Genomic DNA, 20892 nt, shown 5'->3' on the forward strand with positions numbered 1-20892 from the left:
GACCTCTGCCGCCAGCGTTTTCAGATGGGAATTTTTTTAATAGTTTTGCAACAAGGGCCTACTGGTACAGCCCCATTTTTGTAGACCTGTCCACCTCAGGAATAAGAGATATAAAGTTCGCCTTGTAGCGTGGGTGTAGAAGTGTCACCAACCAGTAATGACTGTCACCCAAAGTTTTGAGAACAAGAGGGTCATGGGAAAGGCAGTGTAACATAAACTCAGCCATGCGTGCCAGACTGCTAACAGGCAAGACTTCCGTGTCCTCACCAAGAGGATGACTGACCATGCTCTCCTCCTCCTCCTCCTCCTCTCTGTCCTCTGGCCATCCACGCTGAACAGGCGGTAAGACAGCTGTGCAGGTAGTACCATCTATAGTGCATGAAACTAGCTCCTTTTCTTCCTCCTCCTCCTCTTCCTCATTGTCACCCAATCCACGTGGGGATGAAATGAGGCTGGAATGTGTGTAATCACCCTGTATGGTTCCTTGCTCCATCTCATCGTGCTCCGCCTGCAATGCATCCTCTCTGATTGTGAGCAGAAGACAGAGAAGTGGGATGGTGATGCTAATTATGGCGTGCATCGCCGCTCACCATCTTGGTGGACTCCTCAAAGTTTTGGAGGATGGTACATATGTCTGACATCCATGTCCACTCCTGAGGTCTTAAGTGTGGAGTCTGAACTGAATACTGACGGCCTTGTTGATGCTGGTACTCAACAACTTCCCTCTTCTGCTCACAAATTCTTCCCAACATCTGTAGTATAGAGTCTGTGAGCCTGAAGCTGCAATCGCTGCTGAAACACGGCAAGGGCGGCGAAAGCTGTAGGTGACTTTCTAAAATGGGCACACAGGCGGCGTACTTTAACAAGCAGATCCGGCATCTCCAGGTAGGATTTGAGAAAATGCTGAACCACGAGGTTAAGCACATGGGCGAGGCATGGTAAATGTGTGAGCTCGCCTCACCTCAGAGCAGCCACCAGGTTCCGGCCATTGTCACACACGACCATGCCTGGCTGTAGGTTTAGCGGTGTGAGCCACAGATCTGCCTGCTCTTTCAGAGCTGTCCACAACTCTTCAGCATTGTGTGGTTTGTCACCTAAGCATATTAGCTTCAGCACAGCCTGTTGCCGCTTGGCCGAGGCAGTGCTGCAGTGCTTCCAGCTTGTGACTGATGTGGTCATTTCGGAGATGGAGGCTGAAGAGGAGGAGGAGGCTGAGGAGGATAAGGTGCAGGAGCTGTAGACTGTGGGGGCAACCCTGATTGACCTAGGGCCCGCAATCCTTGGCGTCGGGAGGACGTGTTCCCTTCCAACGTCCGACTGGGTCCTGGCTTCCACTATGTTAACCCAGTGTGCGGTCAGCGAGATGTACCATCCCTGCTCACAAGCACTTGGCCACATGTCTTTGGTTAGGTGGACTTTCCCGGTAACTGAGTTGTTGAGGGCACAGCTAATGTTTTGGGAAAAGTGCTTGTGTAATGCGGGGAAGGCACACCGGGAGAAATAGTGGCGGCTGGGGACCGAGTACCAAGGGACGGCCGCTGCCATCAGGTTGCAGAATGCTTCTGCCTCCACGAGCCTAAAAGGCAATATTTCGAGCGCAAGCAGTCATGAAATGTGGGAATTTAGTAGTGTGACCTGTGGGGCGTTGGCTGCGTATTTGTGCTTGCTTTCCAAGGACTGAGGTATGGACAACTGAACGCTGCACTGGGACAAGGTCGTGGACGTGCTTCCTGATGCTGCTACATGAGAGTGTGTAATGACAAGTGCAGGGCAGGAGGCATTTTCGCATGCACCATGGACAGGGGATTGGCTTGCATGCACAACAGCGGAAGAAGCAACGGTACCACCCGTAGATACTGTTCCTGGACCCTGGGGTTCGGCCCACAAAGCTGGGTGCTTTGCTGCCATGTGCCTGATCATGCTGGTGGTGGTCAGGCTGCTAGTTTTGCCACCACTGCTGATGCTGGCCTGGCAGGTGGTGCAAATGGCCTTTTTAGGCTTATCGGCAGAGTCTTTAAAAAACAATCAGACTCGGGAAGACCTAAGAGTTGTACTGGCAACTTCCTTTGTGTTGGTGTTACGGGGAACGGTTGCCTGCCTTCTGTCTGCGGCCACCACACTGCTTCTTCCTGCCTGTTGGGGTGCTCTGCCTCCCTCCTCCTGTGTGCTGATGTCCTCGCTCTGCATGTCCTCCTGCCGGGTTGGGTCAGTTACTATATCATCCACCACCTCGTCTTCCTCTTCCGCACCCTGGACCTCCTCCTGACTTTCTGGCAATTGTGTCTCATCATCGTCCACCCCTTGTGACACTTTCCCACCGTCGCCTTTGTGTGACCGTGGCTGCTCAAATATTTGAGCATTGCTACATGCGATCTCCTCTTGCCCCACTTCAAGTGGACCAGGCGAGAGGCCCGAATCTATAAATGGAAAAGTGAACAGCTATTCAGAGTGTCCAAGTGTGGGATCAGTTGTCTCCAGGCACTCGGCATGGTGTGAGGAAGGAGGATCAGGGTGAAGAATATGCGGTCCAGACTCACGGCTACTGAGACTTGACTGTGTGCATTATCCGCTATCCAACCAACAACCTTTTCACACTGCTCTGGGTTCAATAGTGGTGTGCTGCAGTCCCCTAGGATTTGGGACAGGAAGGTCGGGCGAGAAGATGTGGGTGTTTGTTGTGCCACAATTTCAGCTTGCCCACCGCCTCGGCCTCTGCATGCACCATCACCATCACTGTAACGGGTCTGGGAGGCGGAACCTCTGAGCAACTATACAAGGGGGCGGTCCTTGTAAGGAAGCGGGTGGCTCCCAGGGAAGACGGGCAGGTAGTCACGGCAAGTGACAGGGACAGTCTCTGGGTAGAAGGGCAGGTAGTCACGGCAAGTGACAGGGACAGTCTCTGGGTAGAAGGACGGGTACTCACGGCAAGTGACAGGGACATTCTCTGGGTAGAAGGACAGCAGGCAGGTGGCTGGTGAGCACTCCCAGGTGAGTGGGCGAGAGTCTTTGGACAGGCAGGTGGTCACGGCAAGTGACGGCAGAGCCTCCAGGTAGGCTAGCAGGCAGGTAGCAGGTGAGCGCTCCCAGGTGAGCGGGCAAGAGTCTCTGGACAGGCAGGTGGTCACGGCAAGTGACGGCAGAGCCTCCAGGTAGGCTAGCAGACAGGTAGCAGGTGAGCGCTCCCAGGTGAGCAGGCAAGAGTCTCTGGACAGGCAGGTGGTCACGGCAAGTGACGGCAGATCCTCCAGGTAGGCTAGCAGACAGGTAGCAGGTGAGCGCTCCCAGGTGAGCAGGCAAGAGTCTCTGGACAGGCAGGTGGTCATGGCAAGTGACGGCGGAGCCTTCAGGTAGGCTAGCAGGCAGGTAGCAGATGAGCGCTCCCAGGTGAGCGGGCAGGCTGGTCCATAGACAGACTGACAGGTGTCGGAAGGCAGACCGTCGGACCGCAGGCTTGCAAGCAGGTAAACGGATATCAGGCAGGTATCAAGCAGGAATCTGGCAGGTGACTGGCAGGTAACAGGCAGGAATCTGGCAGGTGACTGGCAGGTAACTGGTAACGGGACCTGAGGGCTGAAGCAGAGTGAAGGCTTTGCAACAACATTGCTCGGGCACCTCCATTTTGGAGGAGGTGCCTTATATATGGTGAAGTCCTCCGGCCATTGGCCGGGGACTCCTTAGGACGACGCGCGCGGCCCCCTTAAGAGAGGGGGAGCGCGCGCGCGCCCTAAGCTCAGTGGCCGGGAAGCAGCGCGCGCTGCCAGCAGAGTGGGAGGAGGACGCCGGGCACGGAGTGGAGAGGTGAGGGGAACAGCGTCCCTGCCTAGCAGGAGGCAGGGACGCCGACGCTACGATCACGTCCAGGTTCCCGTCCCTTGCCACGCACCATGCCCATTTTAAAAGGAGGACAATATCTTCCACGCTCACTACAAATGGCTGAATTTGGAGCAAAGTTATATGTAACCGTGTGGTGGAGAAACCACAGTTTTAAATACCTGGCCTGTAGGTAACTATTTTGAACAGCAAACCAGTGTCAAAAACTTTGCTTATACACTGAAAAAAAATTTGAATGGAGGCCAAAAATGGCAGTATTTTCAGCGCAATTATATGTGAATGTGATCCGTGTGACGGAGAAACCAGTTTTAAATACCTAGCCTGTAGGTAACTATTTTGAACAGCAAACCGGTGTCAAAAACTTTGCTGACACACTGAAAAAAAATTTGAATGGAGGCCAAAAATGGCAGCGCAATTATATGTTATCCGTCTGACGGACAAACCACAGTTTTAAATAGCTGGATTTTTAGCGCTGTAATATGGAAAGGACCTGGCTGTATTCTGCAGTGCCAACAAGCAAATGGCGCAGAAAAACAGTGTTCTCTGGATTGCTTTTTAACCAAATAATGAGGATTAAGATCCAAAAAAAAATATTCCTGGCCCCTGAGACCTGGGCCTTTTTCTAGAATTTTCTATCTAACAGTAGCAGAAGGCAGAACTGGAATAGAGCCTCTTGTGCTATATGCACTGCAGTCTGCTATATACACTGCCTGCCTGCCTATATACACTGCCTGTCTGATATCTCTGCAGATGGATTAGTCCTCAGAAGGACTTTTTGCTGAGATGGATATGTGTAATGTACTTGTTTTCTCCCTACATTGCCTAATACACAAGCAAATCTCTCCCTAGCTCAGCAGCACCTCTCCCAACGCTGCCTGATTGCGGAGTAGACTGAAGAGCACAGCGGAGCCAGGTCTGATATAGACCTGATGACGCTGTGCGGCCAGCCAATCACTGTAGTGCCACAACCAACATGGCTGCGGATTTACAGTGAGTGGCAGGCAATCCCTGCATGTTGATTGGCGCTCTAAAGAGCGCCAAACATGCAGGGAGGGGACCCAAGCATCCACGCGAGCATCTCGCAAGTACTCGGCGAGCTCCGAGCATCTCGAGTACTGAGATGCTCGTGCGAGTACTGACTACTTGCGAGTATGCTCGCTCATCACTATCTCCCACCACAACAAGACTTCCCAGAAGTAAACCGACATCGTCCGAGAACGACTAAGGGACCACCACAGACTGAAGCTCCTGAGGTAGATAGTGACCTTGAAAGTTCTGATGGAGAAGAACACACTGTTGTATTTCTCGGCCCGGCAAGGAGAGGGAAATACCATCCTCAGGAGAGTGAACTAAGTCCTGAGGCTCCAGAGTTCGCACCAAGGAGCACAGATGAAGTCCAATTGAGATCTGATGATCGAACACAGGCCCCTGAAGAGACCGATCGACACTCAGGAGGAGCGGAATTACCAGATCGTCGGAAACAAGTGAATCTGGAGAAGTACAGGACCTTACAGAGGCAGCTCCAAGAGCATCTGAGGAAGCACGGGAAATGAGTGTGGTGGAAGAAACTCCTGTGACCGAAGAACTCATGGTATCTGAGGAACAACTCACCAGGAGGATGTCGACTCGAGAAGTGAGGAGACCCGTGATGCTGACATATGAGACACTTGGTGAACTGAGTCAAGTGCCAAGGACTGGAAACTGAGGCCTGCGGACCAGGTAAGTCCAATTGAGTGGTATTCACCACCGAGAAGCAGTATGGATGTTGCCTACTGGAAAGACTTGTTTCCATGCTTTGGAATTTTTTTCCATGCTTTGATTTTTCTTAAAAGACTTTGTAGAAACAAAGAACTGTTATAGCATAGATAGAGAGAGCTGGTTGAAGACGTACGAAAAGCTACAGCTAAAGAGATGCTGATTGCTTTAATTGTATTAATTGTTTATTTCTTACAGGCGTCCTACAGGAAAAAGGTCGTAGGAGTAGGTTGTTATCAATATTTATGAATGTTATACCAATTTGTCAATGCCAATTTGTATATAAAGCTATCCAACTATCACCACTGTCTCAGAATTGGTCAGATTGACCAATTAACACGAATGTCGAGGAGGACATTCAAAAGGATGGGAAGAGTGTGACATGCTGAAGTAGTGCTGTTGCTTTAAAAGCATTCAGCAACTATTAGAAGTGACACAAGCACATGAGACAGGAAGTGTTGCGCTCCAGAAGCATCCAGCAACTAGAGGGGTTAACACAGTCACAGGAGAAGGGGAGTGTTTTAGCAGAGCCCCAGGGGGATTGTGGGGAAGTAGTTTACTGTCTGGCTGGAGCCAAAGAGAAAGGTGGTGTCTGTGTTCTGCATCTGACAGAAGCGCCCCTGCAAGTGAAAAGGATTCAAGTCAATAGTGAAGCTAAGCATAGGTAGAGTTCCTGAACTAGCAGTGCAGAGTATTGTCAAGCAGAAAGATAAGGACTGTAAGAAATGGTGTCACAGGGATTATCTCCCTCAGCAAACCACCCCCCTCCTCTATCTCACTGTGCTGTAAAGAATGCTGTGTTCATTAATGTGCCTTTTCATCAGAACTGTGCTGTCCTGTACTACTGGGAAGACTGGGAACTGCTGTGCTGCTAAGGAAACTTTAAAGTTTGTCACTGGAGCCTGTTTCTCATAAGACAACTTGCACTGGCTGTGCGGCTTCTTATTAAATGCTACTGTTCTACCGTTTATGAGGACTCTTGTCAAGTGTGTCTGGTCAGCAAGTGAAACAACCTACGTCTCTGTGCCTGAGGGTCAATACACCTTTGTGTCTGAGAGAAGCTGCAGCACATGGTTTTTGGTCACCCTGAGTAACGGTTCCACCAGGATTCCAAAGATTTCATATAACCTGTCTCGCCTCTATCTGAACCTAGCGGAGTGCGTGTAACATAAGCTTTTTACCGCGAGTCACAGTCACAGCTGTGGGCTCACGCTGATGCGCAATGAACAGAGCCCCTGTTTCCTGCACTGTCAAGCACATGACAGCATGGGAAACCACGGATGTTTGGGCCCCCCATTCATATGATTGTGTTTCGGGTTCTGTTTTGGTACCCGAACTGTTCATAGATGTTTGACCGAACCCTCCGGACCCAAACATCCAGGGGTCCACCCATCACTAGTTATGGTACAGTTTTATTGCTTGAGTTGTTACAGACGTTGTAATTCTAAACTTGTGTACTTTTGTTATTATATACACAGCAGTTTTAGTGGCAAAATATATATTTTTTTTATACTTTATTTTCAATTTATTTTTCTGAAAGGGTGTTCTCCACTACTCGGACAATCCTTTCTGAATCCCCTTTTCCCCCCAGTAAAATAATAACACTTAGGGCTCATACTCATCTGCGAGAAAAACGGACAAGTGCAATCCGATAAATATGAGATTGCACTTTGACTAATGTTATTCTATGATTGCCTGCTCATCTGCGATTTTTTTCCCAGCTCAGATCGGACTGAGAAAAAAATTGCAGCATGCTGCTATTGTCCTCATAAATCGGACGAGACTCAACAATGCAAGTCAATGGGTGCGAGAAAAAAAAATTGCACTGCACTCGGACCAAGCATGTGCCGTCTGATTTTTACGCACTCATCTCCTAGAAAACCCGACATTTGATCAGCTGAGTACAGTAAATTCACAGTATGACCCGTCAGCCGACAGCTGGGGGCTGATGTTTATAGCCTGGGAAGGGGGTAATACACATGGAGCTCCCAGGCTATTAACATCAGCTCAGAGCTGTATACTTAGCCTTTACTGATTATTAAAATGGGGGACCCCCAAAAAAATTATGTGGGGTCCCCCTAGAATTAATAACCATCAGAGGCTAAGCAGACAGCTGCAGGCTGATATTAGTAGGGTAGGAAGGGGTCATTGATATTGGCTCCCTCCCAAACTAAAAACATCAGCTCTCAGCTGCCCCAGAAATCGCGCATCCGTAAGATGGCTCTTAGCTTCCTCTGTTCCCACTTGCCCTGGTGCAGTGGCAAGTGGGGTAATAGTACTGGGGTTGATGTCAGCTTTGTATTGGCAAATAAAATCAAAAATAGTCGGCACTACATGCATAAGGTGGTGCACGTGGGGAATCAACTTGCTCAAATAGAAAGAACCAGCCATGACACTCATATGTTAGTTAAATGCTTCTTTAATGGCAATCCACATAGATCAAGAGTGACGTTTCAGCCTCTTCCAGGTTTTTGTCAATTGTGGAACAACATATTCAACATGATTATATATCAAATACAGCCACGGAAATGACTTCATATAAATTAACATAAAGAGGAAGCACAAAATATATACAAAAAAATGTTTTCCATAGAAACAAGTATAAGAAAAAAAAACAAGAAAAAGCAGGAAAAAGAAAAAAAGCCAAACAACAAACACCTATATAACAAAATCTTGAAAAATGATTACATTCTATTATATCACATAAATGAATCCCAAATATTTAATAAATCAACATAATCAATACCAAAGTAACTCATATACAGTTCATGAACACTTTATATCAGGTTTTTATTCTTATTTTATCTCAAATTAATTTGTATACATAAATTTAAGTTATTCTCCTTATTCTAATTAATTTATATATAATTTTAAATCATTCTCATATTATATTTTATAATTTTTATGAAAAGGGAGAAACCCCTTATAATTCTAGAACCTCGTCTCTCTCTCTCTATATATATATATATTACACATAAATTTACTCTATTCCAGAACATTTACAAGATATACAATATCATTTTCAATTATATGGACATTCATATTCATAGAGAAGTAGAGAAGAATATCTGCATTATCTATATATCAATATTCCATTTACAATTACATATAAATCAAAATATATATTGATCTCGCATTTTCTTCACAATCTTCTCTCCTAGATTTCACATTAATAGATCTTTCAATTCGGACCACCAATTACATATACACTGCTCAAAATAATAAAGGGAACACTTAAACATCAGAATATAACTCCAAGTAAATCAAACTTCTGTGAAATCAAACTGTCCACTTAGGAAGCAACACTGATTGACAATCAATTTCACATGCTGTTGTGCAAATGGAATAGACAATAGATGGAAATTATTGGCAATTATCAAGACACACTCAATAAAGGAGTGGTTCAGCAGGTGGGGACCACATCTCAGTACCAATGCTTTCTGGCTGATGTTTTGGTCACTTTTGAATGTTGGTTGTGCTTTCACACTCGTGGTAGCATGAGACGGACTCTACAACCCACAGAAGTTGCTCAGGTAGTGCAGCTCCTCCAGGATGGCACATCAATGCGAGCTGTGTCAAGAAGGTTTGCTGTGTCTGTCAGCATAGTGTCCAGAGTCTTTAGGCGCTACCAGGAGACAGGCCAGTACACCAGGAGATGTGTAGGGGCCGTAGGAGGGCAACAACCCAGCAGCAGGACCCCTACCTCCACCTTTGTGCAAGGAGGAACAGGAGGAGCACTGCCAGAGCCCTGCAAAATGACCTCCAGCAGGCCACAAATGTGCATATGTCTGCACAAACGGTTAGAAACTGACTCCATGAGGGTGGTATGAGGGCCCGACGTCCACAGTTGGGGGTTGTGCTCACAGCCCAACACCGTGCAGGACGCTTGGCATTTGCCACAGAACACCAGGATTGGCAAAGTCGCCACTGGCGCCCTATGCTCTTCACAGATGAAAGTGTGACAGACGTGATATAGTCTGGAGATGCCGTGGAGAGCGATCTGCTGCCTGCAACATCCTTCAGCATGACTGGTTTGGCAGTGGGTCAGCAATGGTGTGGGGTGGCATTTCTTTGGAGGGCAGCACATCCCTCCATGTGCTCGCCAGAGGTAGCCTGACTGCTATTAGGTACCGAGATGAGATCCTCGGACCTCTTGTGAGACCATATGCTGGTGCGGTTGGCCCTGGGTTCCTTCTAATGCAGGACAATGCCAGACCTCATGTGGCTGGAGTGTGTCAGCAGTTCCTGCAAGATGAATGCATTGAAGCTATGGACTGGCTCGTCCGTTCCCCAGACCTGAATCCGATTGAGCACATCTGGGACATCATGTCTCGCTCCATCCACCAACGTCACATTGCACCACAGACTGTCCAGGAGTTGGCGGATGCTTTAGTCCAGGACTGGGAGGAGATCCCACAGGAGACCATCCGCAACCTCCTCAGGAGCATGCCCAGGCGTTGTAGAGAGATCATACAGGCACATGGAGGCCACACACAATACTGAGCCTCATTTTGACTTGTTTTAAGGACATTACATCAAAGTTGGATCAGCCTGTAGTGTGTTTTTCCACTTTAATTTTGGGGGTGACTCCAAATCCAGGCCTCCATTAGTTAATAAATTTGATTTCCATTGATGATTTTTGTGTGATGTTGTTGTCAGCACATTCAACTTTGTACAGAACAAAGTATTCAATGAGAATATTTCATTCATTCAGATCTAGGATGTGTTATTTGAGTGTTGCCTTTATTTTTTTGAGCAGTGTATAAGTGTGTCTCCATTTTCATAGTTACACAGCTCCATTCATCTGTATATATATTAACACATCTGGGATGTCTAAACAAAAAGTTAAAAATCAACCCAGTAAATCTCAAAGCAACACATAGATTACATCAAGTGATTAATCTCATATTCTCGATTTAATCCATTTTGAGATAAGGTATTGAGAGTAAAAATCCAAAACGCTTCTCTCCGGCGTAAAGACTACTTTATATTCCCCCCTCTCCTAGGTATATTCACATGCTCTGCAATCTGACTTTAATTGTGCGACAGATTGTCCCTTTTCTTTAAAGTGGAATGGGAGGTGCAGTGAGGTATCTCCACATCTAATTGTGGACTTGTGTTTATTAACCCTTGTTCCTACTTGTTACATAGTCTCAACTATATAAATTAAACCACATGGTGCAATGAAACAGAGTGAAAAATTTAAAGGGGTCTAAATACTTTCTGTACCCACTGTATATCTTGATTCATATTTAATTATAAATGGAATATTGATATATACACACGTGGTCAAAATTGTTGGTACCCCTCGTTTAATGAAAGAAAAACCCAAAAACCCACAATGGTCACAGAAAAAACTTGAATCTGACAAAGGTAATGATAAATTAAAAATCTATGAAAATTAACAAATGAAAGTCAGACATTGCTTTTCAACTCTGTTTCCACAGAATTTTTAAAAAATGAAACTCATGTAATAGGCCTGGACAGAAATGATGGTACTCTTAACTTAATATTTTGTTGAACAACCTTTTGAGGCAATCACTGCAATCAAACGATTCCTGTAACTGTCAATGAGACTTCTGCTCCTCTCGACAGGTATTTTAGCCCACTCCTCATGAGCAAACTGCTCCAGTTGTGTTATGTTTGAAGGTTGCCTTCTCCAGACGGCATGTTTCAGCTCTTTCCAAAGATGCTCAATAGGATTTAGGTCAGGGCTCATAGAAGGCCAATATCCATGACCCCTTCCTAGCCTATTAATATCAGCTCGCAGATGTCTGCCTAGCTTTTGCTGATTATTAATATAGTGGGGACCCCATTTAATAACCAGTAAAGGCTCAGTATACAGCTGTGAGCTGATAATAATAGCTTGGGAAGCTCCATGTGAATTACCCCCTTCCTAGGCTATAAACATCAGCCCACAGCTGTCGGTTTTCCCTCAGCTGGTTAATAAAAATTATGGGGGGGGCGTGGCCTGGACACTGAGCTATGAAGACGTGCTTCACTTCAGCTCCCACATTTTACCCTCATTTGGGGCCTCTAAACCTACTAAAACTTGGAGAAAAAGGACTTTCTACAGACCTCGTCTCTCGTACAATATTCTGGAGGTGACGGCAGAAGACTCAGCCACTCTCAGACCGAGAAAAAGATCAGATCCACAGCCGGGACCTTGAATCACTGGTGCAGATGTGGCACGCAGACTTTTTTTTCTCTTCTTACCCCGCTCTAACACCCCCTCCCTCACCCACCCCCCTTCATTGTCTTATAATCAACTAACCACCCACGGATTAGCTGGTGAGCGGGACCTGGCTGGCGTCTGGAACCTGGGGAACATGGCAGCGGTGAAGCCGGGAGGTCCCAGGGTGAGGGGCGCAGGTGTCGGCCGCGGCTTGGCACATGGACCCGTCCTCGACTGCGGTGGCCATTGCTGTGTTCACCCCTCCTCCCCTGGACTTACCAGGTGGCCTGGAACAGGGGGTGTCGCGGAGGAGAGCGGTGCCCCTAGGACCGGGGGACCTGCACCTACAGAGCCTGGAAGGTCTAGTGAATGCCGGGAAACTTGCGGTGGTTGGGTGGAGGAATACGCTTGCAGAAGTCGTGGCCATCTTGCAATCCCCCCACACGCAAGTACTTGTTGCCGCTGCCCTTGGATGCTGTCCTGCAGAGCCATTAATTCAAAGATTGAATTTTAATTTCAACTGAACCTCAGGCTCCCCTACAGCACCAATCATAAAGGACACACTGGGACTATTCTTTCACAACAGATCATCGCCTCAGAAAGAATCAGGCTCAGTCTCTGAGCGCCATCTAGTGGATATCTCAAAAACCACACTCCAAAAGCTCTATTACTTTCTGAGACTTACTAACCACCTTCCCAATTCTCTATATGTAAAAAAAACAAATAAGATGTGAAACGATTATTAAGTGGTGAACTGTCGCAAGTTGGAGGACTTCTGGAAGCAGGACATCCAGCATGACCGCCTTTTAAAATAGCTCCTGCTTATACAGCTAAATCTGCTGAAAACCACCATCATCAACAAGAAATGTGACAGACTGTGTAAAGGATCTTCTCTTTTAGCACGTCTGATTTGCAGGCACTACACCCTTTTTTCCCCGGAAGCCCTGCAAATATATGCTGCAATTAGACACCACATCTTATCCAGCTGGCCCCCACCAAACAAGACTATGATATGGTAGTCAGACCATGACAGTCTTCCTGCTCCCTGCCCCACTGTGACGAACAACCCGGCAATCTGCTAACCCCATCTGCTGTATGCTGATCTGCTATTTCTCCCTACTACCGGGGAATTGTAATGGACAAATACCTAATGAAAACTCAAGCAGAGAAATCCGCCGCCTTACAAGTGCTTTTGCCGCTCAACACACAACCGCCATCTACAATGCACAAAGGTAAACCTGCTCGAAACCACCTAAATAACCTGCTAAGAACCTGCGTTACCAGTCCACTTCCCCAAAACTAGGTTCTCCGCATGAACTACAGATGGATGATAGTTTATCCCCATCGCAGCTCTCTCCGCTACCGAGCTGCCCTGGACCCTCTGTGCAAGACTCTACACAAGCAGCGTTGGTGGCTCTAGAGGTCTCCAAGATATTGATGCCACAATTTGACCAGCGATTTGACGCCCTCCATGCCTCTCTTGCCACAGCCATGGCCCTAATCACCACCAACTTCCAAAAGGTCACAGAGCTGGAAAGCAGAATCCAATCCAATGAAACAGAGATGACAGAACTGAGGGCCTCTCTCCAACAGAGCCAGACTGCAGAGCGAGAAATGCGCAATAAGCTGGAAGACTTGGAGAACAGGGACAACAATCTGTGCTTCGTAGGCATCCTGGAGTCGGTGGGTGGTGAACATCTTATGGAATACCTTAATAGAGACCTCCCTGCTGCCCTTCAGATTGATCTTAACAAAGACCCAATGATCATAGAACGAGCGCACAGACTAGGTCCCCCAAGACCTAACTGAGGCAGTGGAAATGGTAGACCTCGCCCAGTCATAGCAAAATACCTCAACTGGGCTATGAAAGAAAAGGTCATGAGATCATACAGACGACAACGTGAACTGATTGTTCATGACTCAAAAATTCTAATTTTCCAGGACTTCTCTGCTGCCGTAGCTCAAAAACGCAAGGCATTTGGACCCACCTGTCATTTATTGTTTGAAAAAAACATTCTCTACCCAGCTAAACTCAAAATCCAAGATGGCGAGTGTGTAACTATCTACGAAGACCCTGAGGAGGAGGAGAGAAGATTTCGACATGCTGGAGATACCGCAGTGGGATGACTTATAGATCTACTATCCATGCTATTTTTTATTGCAGGTAGACTGTTGTTTCCGTAATGTTTCCGGAATGTTTTTCTCAGTGATGGCATGGCTCGTATGGTGTGTTTCCGGCGAGCTGCTATCACTGACTTGCAATGTTAAGCATATTGTTGTTTTTGTAGTTTTTTACTGTTTCTACCCTTCTGTGTTTTCCCTTTTCCTAACCCAGGTACTAATACTTGCGGAATCCACTATTGATGACACTCTTACTACCTGTTCGTTCCTGTGGCTCGCTGGGACCGAGGGGGATGAATGTACACTACTGTTGTATAGTGCTCAGATCCTGCCCTGGGACCTAGGATGAGTACTTCTCAAACACCAGACCCTGACACCACTTACACCTCACCACACTTGAAATTCTTATCATGGAATGTGGCGGGCTTCAACACCTTTCTAAAGCGCAAAAAGGTCCTGAATCACTTAAAACGATTCTCACCAGATGTAGTCTTCTTACAAGAGACACACTGGAGGGCTGACAAGCCTGGTAAATTCACAGCCCCTTGGATAGGAGATTGCTTCACTGCTTCACATACTTCATCATCACGCGGCATAGCCATTCTTATCAAGAAGGGCCTGCCCTGCTCCATTCAGGAATCTATTAATGATAGTGACCAGCCCAGGGGATGGGGATGACTCGGTACCCGGGCCTTTGCCTTTAGGGATGTCGCGGTGGTCGGCTCCCAGGCCCGTACGCTGGGGTCTCTCTTTAAAAGTGTGTTAATAGGTTTCTTAGTTTTATGAAAGTTCGTGACACCACCTGTGGTTTCTGGTGAGGATCACCAGCGCTGCGCAGTCCACTGAGGCCGATGATAAGGCAGCTTGATGGTATAGCTCCCCACAGGTGGAGCTAGGCCTCAGGGCAGCGTATGAAGGGGGATGCAGGACAGGCGAGACCCAGCCGGGTCAGAGCAAGAACAGGGACAGACACGATAGTCACTTCAGTACCTTTTACTGATGGAAATTCAGTCAAGTCCCGGAGCACTGTAGGGTGAAGGGTGCATGTCAGGATCCTCCCCAATGAGCAGGTGTAGGGCCTCCTGTTACTTGCCTCTGCATAGTAAGTTTCTGACCTGCCTGGAGCTAGGCCTAACTTTGTCTCTGTCCTGCGCTGGCTGACCTTGTGGTAGGGCCTTTTCTTGGAGTACACGCTCCTCAGCTTGCGGGGCCTATGTGTCTCCCGGCTTGGTTACGTATCAGCACTTTAGCGATCCTGGGACCTGTAGTTCTCCAGGGATTCCGGTTATGCCTTACTGGGTCATAAAGATCCCGGTAAGCTTCGGACCCGGTGTCCGGTAAATTCTTTGGGGTGAGCTAGTTAAGCTCCTCTGCCCCCTATCTACTAACTCTCCACTCGCCTTCGGCCTACTCGGGCCCTCACTAGGCTATACACACTAACGGCAGCTTGCCGCGCTTCACCAATCTTATGGCGCCGGCACACCTAAAGCTCACTATTCTGAGCTATGACTCAACTGAACTCAACTCTGTATTCAGATCTATACTCACTGAACTCTCCAGAGGAACTGCTGAATCACTGAGCTCCACTGCAGACTGACCTGTTTCTGTGTCTCACTCTGCAGGAACTGAACTGCCTGGCTCCACCTTCCCTATTTATCTCCCTAACGGGCTCCCTCTGCTTGTCTGAGGTGGAAGGTAGAGATGTGTGAATGTTTATGGGGGCCATGTAGCGTCGACGTCCCTGCCTCCTGCTAGGCAGAGACGCCGTTCCTCTCACCTCCCTGCTCCGTCCTCGGCGTCCTCTTCCAGCGCTGCTGGCAGCGCTCACCGCTTCCCGGGCACTGTGCTTAGGGTGCGCACGCTCCCTCTCTCTTAAAGGGGCCGCGCGCGCCGTCCTAAGGAGTCCCCGGCCAATTGCCGGTGGAGCTCCCATATATAAGGCGCCTCCTCCAAAATGGAGGTGCCCGAGCAAAGTTGTTGCAAAGCCTTTCACCTCTGTTTCAGCCCTCAGGTCCCGTAGCCAGTCTGCTTTCCAGCTCTGTCTACCTGCTTGGAATCCTGCGGTCCGACAGTCTGTCTACCTGCGTCCGCCAGTCTGTCTATGGACCAGTCCGCCTGCGGATCAGGAAGCACCTGCCTGATACCTGCCTGATACCTGCCTGATACCTGCCTGAGACCACCTGCCAGCCAGCCGAGAGACTCTTACCCGCTCACCTGGGAGCGCTCACCTGCTACCCGCCAGCTAGCCTACCTGGAGGCTCTGCCGTCACTTGCCGTGACCACCTGCCAGCCGGCCGAGAGACTCTTACCCGCTCACCTGGGAGCGCTCACCTGCTACCCGCCTGCTAGCCTACCTGGAGGCTCTGCCGTCACTTGCCGTGACCACCTGCCTGTCTAGAGACTCTTACCCTGCTGTCACTTGCCGTGACCACCTGCCTGTCTAGAGACTCTTACCCTGCTGTCACTTGCCGTGACCACCTGCCTGTCAAGAGACTGCTCCCGTCACTTGCCGTGACCTCCTGCCCTTCTACCCAGAGACTGTTCCTGTCACTTGCCGTGACTACCTGCCCGCCTTCCCTGGGAGCCACCCGCTTCCTTACAAGGACTGCCCCTTTGTACAGTAGCTCAGAGGTTCCACCTCCCAGACCCGTTACAGTTTGCTCGGGCCATGGAACCCGGTGCCACCCAAGCTCCCTCGCTCTCGGACCTATGTCATGAACTTTCCCGTCAGAGGTCCCAACAGGACTCCATCTTGGGCCACCTGCGTAGTGTTCACTCCCACCTGGACACACTGACTGCCTCGTCGGGAGCTGCTTCCACTCGCACAACTACTACCCCGGCAGCGCCGCTGCCCATCAATACCATGGCATCCCTTCCCGGTCCCCTCCTTTCCGCCCCGCCTCGTTTTGGTGGAGATCCCGGTCAGGCACAGGGCTTCATTAACCAGTGCACCCTGCACTTCGAACTTTTGGCACACCAGTTTTCCACCGACCGAGCCAAAGTGGCCTTCATCATGTCCCATCTCACTGGGGAGGCGCTGGCTTGGCTAAATCCTCTATGGGAGAGAGGAGACCCCCTGGTGTCCAACCTGCCAGCCTTTCCCACGGCCTTCCGAAAAGTCTTCGACAAACCAGGACGAAAGACCTCATCCGCCTCATCTCTTCTACGCCTCCGTCAAGGGAGTCTCACCGTGGGTCAATATGCCATACGGTTCCGTACCCTTGCTTCTGAGCTTGCCTGGGATAACGACGCCCTGGTGTCCGTCTTCTGGGAGGGTCTATCCGGCCGGATTAAGGATGAACTTGCCGGTCGGGACATTCCTACCACTCTCGACGATTTAATAACACTTGTCACCGGATAGACATCCAGTTCCAGGAGCGTACCAAAGAGGTCACCCGTGAGAGGAGGTTTTCTCGCCTTGCTCCTACCTTCCAGAATCCCGTCACTTCCTCTGTTACTCCCCAGGCACACTCACCCGAGCCTATGCAGGTCGACCAGACCAAGATGGTCAAAACCCGTCAAGAGTCACGCCGTGCCGAGGGGAGCTGCTTCTACTGTGGCAGTAAGGAGCACCGGATCCGTTCCTGCCCGGAGAGGTCGGGAAACGCCTGTGTCTAGGATCGCTCAGAGAGGTCGTCCTAGACAAGAATAAACCCTCTCCATCTCTGATGCTGTCGGTCTCTATCATCTGCAGGGAGAACCGTTACTTTGAACTAGCTCAACTTGATTCTGGAGCTGCCGGAAATCTTATTTCTCAGTCCCTGGTAGAGAAATACCGCATTCCTACCAAACCTCTGGCCGAACCCTTATCTGTCGCCTCCGTGGACGGGGGTCTCTTACCGCATCCCATCCAACTTATCACCGAACCCATAACTCTGCAGGTGGGAATGCTGCACTCTGAGAGCATCTTCTTTCATGTTCTACCTGGACTCTCTCATGCCCTTTTGCTTGGCCTACCTTGGCTCCAGAGACATGCACCCGTGCTTAATTGGCAGACCGGAGAAGTCCTTCGCTGGGGACAGGACTGCCATAAGACTTGTTTAGTTCCCATTCGTCCTGCCCATCCTTCTCCTCCCCCAGCCAATCTACCTGGCCTGCCGGTACCCTATTGGTCTTATGCTGATGTCTTTAATAAAAAGGAAGCAGAGACATTACCCCCTCATAGACCATACGATTGCCCTATCGACTTGGTACCTGGCGCTACTCCGCCCCGAGGGCGTATCTACCCTTTGTCCGCTGCTGAGACCCGGTCCATGTCTGAATAGATCGAGGAGAACCTGGCCCGGGGATTTATCCGGAAATCTACCTCCCCGGCGGGAGCAGGCTTCTTCTTCGTTAAAGAGAAGGACGGCTGACTCCGTCCCTGCATAGACTATAGAGGCCTTAACCAGATCACGGTGAAGAATAAATACCCCCTTCCGCTCATTCCTGAATTATTTGACCGTCTGAGGGGTGCTAGAATCTTCACCAAGCTGGATCTCCATGGGGCCTATAACCTGGTTCGTATCCGTCAGGGGGATGAATGGAAGACGGCATTCAACACCCGGGACGGCCACTATGAATACCTCGTAATGCCCTTCGGTCTCTGTAATGCTCCCGCTGTCTTTCAAGAGTTGGTCAATGATATCTTCCGTGACCTTCTCTACTCCTGCGTGGTGGTATACCTGGACGACATCTTGGTCTTCTCTCCGGATCTCCCCACACACCGGAGGGACGTTCATCAGGTCCTGCTCAGGCTCAGGCAAAACCACCTCTACGCAAAATTTGAGAAGTGCCTCTTTGAGCAGACCTTGCTTTCATTTCTGGGCTACATCATCTCTCATACCGGTCTACGAATGGATCCTGAGAAACTTTCTGCCATCCAGAAGTGGCCCCGACCGGAGGGGTTGAAGGCTATCCAACGGTTCCTGGGCTTCGCCAACTACTACCGCCTCTTCATTTCGCACTTCTCTTCCCGGACTGCCCCTATCTCTGCGCTCACCCGTAAGGGCGCTAATCCCAAAGAATGGCCGCCCGAGGCAGAGGAGGCCTTCCTGTCTTTGAAACAAGCTTTCTCCTCCACTCCTGTGCTGCACCGTCCAGACAGCAACAAACAATTCTTCTTAGAAGTAGACGCTTCCTCCTCCGGAGCCGGAGCGGTGCTCACCCAAAAGTCGTCATCCGGAAGAATGGTAACCTGCGGCTTCTTCTCCAAGCTCTTCTCCTCATCTGAGCGCAATTATTCTATAGGAGACCGAGGATTGTTAGCCATTAAGTTGGCACTGGAGGAGTGGCGTTACCTGCTCGAGGGGGCTCTTCACCCGGTAATAATCTACACGGATCACAAAAACTTGGCTTATCTCCAGAGTGCCCAAAGACTTAACCCGCGCCAAGCCCGGTGGTCCTTGTTCTTCGCCCGCTTTGATTTCATTCTTCATTTTCGCCCGGCAGACAAAAATATCAAAGCTGATGCCTTGTCCCGATCCTTTTTGTTCTCCGATCTAGAGGAGGAGCCAAAGCACATCATCGACCCCGCCAAGGTAATGCTGGTGGCTCCCGTGGATCTAAATCGTCTTCCACCCGGTAAGACGTTCGTAACAGTACCTGATCGTGAGAAAGTCCTACACTGGGGACATTCGTCTAAGCTAGCTGGCCAGAAAAAGACCCTCCTGCTTATTACCCGGCATTACTGGTGGCCTACCCTGCACAAGGACGTAATAGACTTTGTCTCAGCCTGTGCGTCCTGCGCCCACAACAAGGTTCCTAGACATCTGCCAGCCGGCCGCCTTCTGCCTCTTCCCATACCTGCTGCCCCGTGGCAGCATATAGCCATGGACTTTATAACGGATCTCCCTGTCTCTGCTGGTTGTACAGTCATTTGGGTGGTCGCTGACCACTTCTCTAAGATGGCTCACTTCATTCCCCTGCCGGGCCTTCCGTCTGCATCTGAATTGGCTAAAGACTTTATCCATCATATTTTCCGTCTTCATGGTCTCCCTCTCCACATCGTATCCGACCGAGGAGTTCAGTTCACCTCTCGCTTCTGGAGAGCCATGTGTAGACTGCTGGGGGTCACCTTGGACTTCTCCTCTGCTTATCACCCACAGTCCAATGGTCAAGTAGAGCGGATCAACCAAATTTTAACCAGTTACCTCCGGCACTTTGTTAATGCCCACCATTCCGGCTGGGTGGATCTTTTACCGTGGGCCGAATTTTCCTATAATAATCACGAGAGTGAGTCTTCCTCCAAATTTTTTATTGTCTACGGTCAACATCCTCGGATACCGTTTCCCGTCTCCGCCTCGGTGGATAATCCGGCCACGGAATCTCTTGCTAGCGAATTCTCCTCCATTTGGGAGAGTACCAGATCCGCACTTCTTCAGTCCTCCGAGCGGATGAAGAAACAGGCTGACAAAAGACATCTGGATCCGCCCCAATTCTGTCCTGGAGATAAAGTCTGGCTCTCGTCCAAGTATGTCCGGCTCAAGATTCCTTCCTACAAGTTAGGGCCTCGGTTCATCGGCCCACTGGAAGTTATCAAACAAATCAACCCGGTGGCCTATAAATTGAAACTCCCGGCCAACTTGCGGATCCCTAACTCCTTCCATGTATCTCTCCTCAAACCTGTGGTACTTAACTCTTTTTCCAAGTCTACAGGTACGCCTCCTGCTCCGGTTTCCGCTGAAGACAAGTTTGAGGTAGAGAGCATTCTGGCCACCAAAAGGGTAAGAGGAAAGACCTTTTTTCTAGTGGATTGGAAGGGGTTTGGTCCTGAGGAGAGAACGTGGGAACCCCGGGAGAACATCCATGCCCCGCTCATCCTTGATAAATTTTTCTCCGGCCTAAAAAAGGGGGGGCCTAAAGGGGGGGTTACTGTAGCGTTGGCGTCCCTGCCTCCTGCTAGGCAGAGATGCCGTTCCTCTCACCTCCCTGCTCCGTCCTCGGCATCCGCTTCCCGCGCTGCTGGCAGCGCTCGCCGCTTCCTGGGCACTGTGCTTAGGGCGCGCGCGCTCCCTCTCTCTTAAAGGGGC

At 49.5% G+C, this 20892-nt stretch overlaps 1 protein-coding gene across 1 annotated transcript in view; it reads left to right on the forward strand.

The window, feature by feature from the left end:
- The first annotated feature begins 8219 nt into the window (after positions 1-8219).
- The window catches only part of LOC141265444 (uncharacterized), a 234960-nt gene continuing 222287 nt past the window's right edge, over positions 8220-20892 (forward strand). Inside the window, exon 1 of the mRNA XM_073678560.1 lies at positions 8220-8234. The gene's annotated coding sequence lies outside the window, so the exon portion shown is untranslated. The remainder of the gene's footprint in view (positions 8235-20892) is intronic.

The sequence above is a fragment of the Phyllobates terribilis genome, unplaced genomic scaffold, assembly GCF_046119375.1.
Source record: "Phyllobates terribilis strain yellow unplaced genomic scaffold, ASM4611937v1 Scaffold_4__5_contigs__length_816908805, whole genome shotgun sequence".
Taxonomy (NCBI): Eukaryota; Metazoa; Chordata; class Amphibia; order Anura; family Dendrobatidae; genus Phyllobates; species Phyllobates terribilis.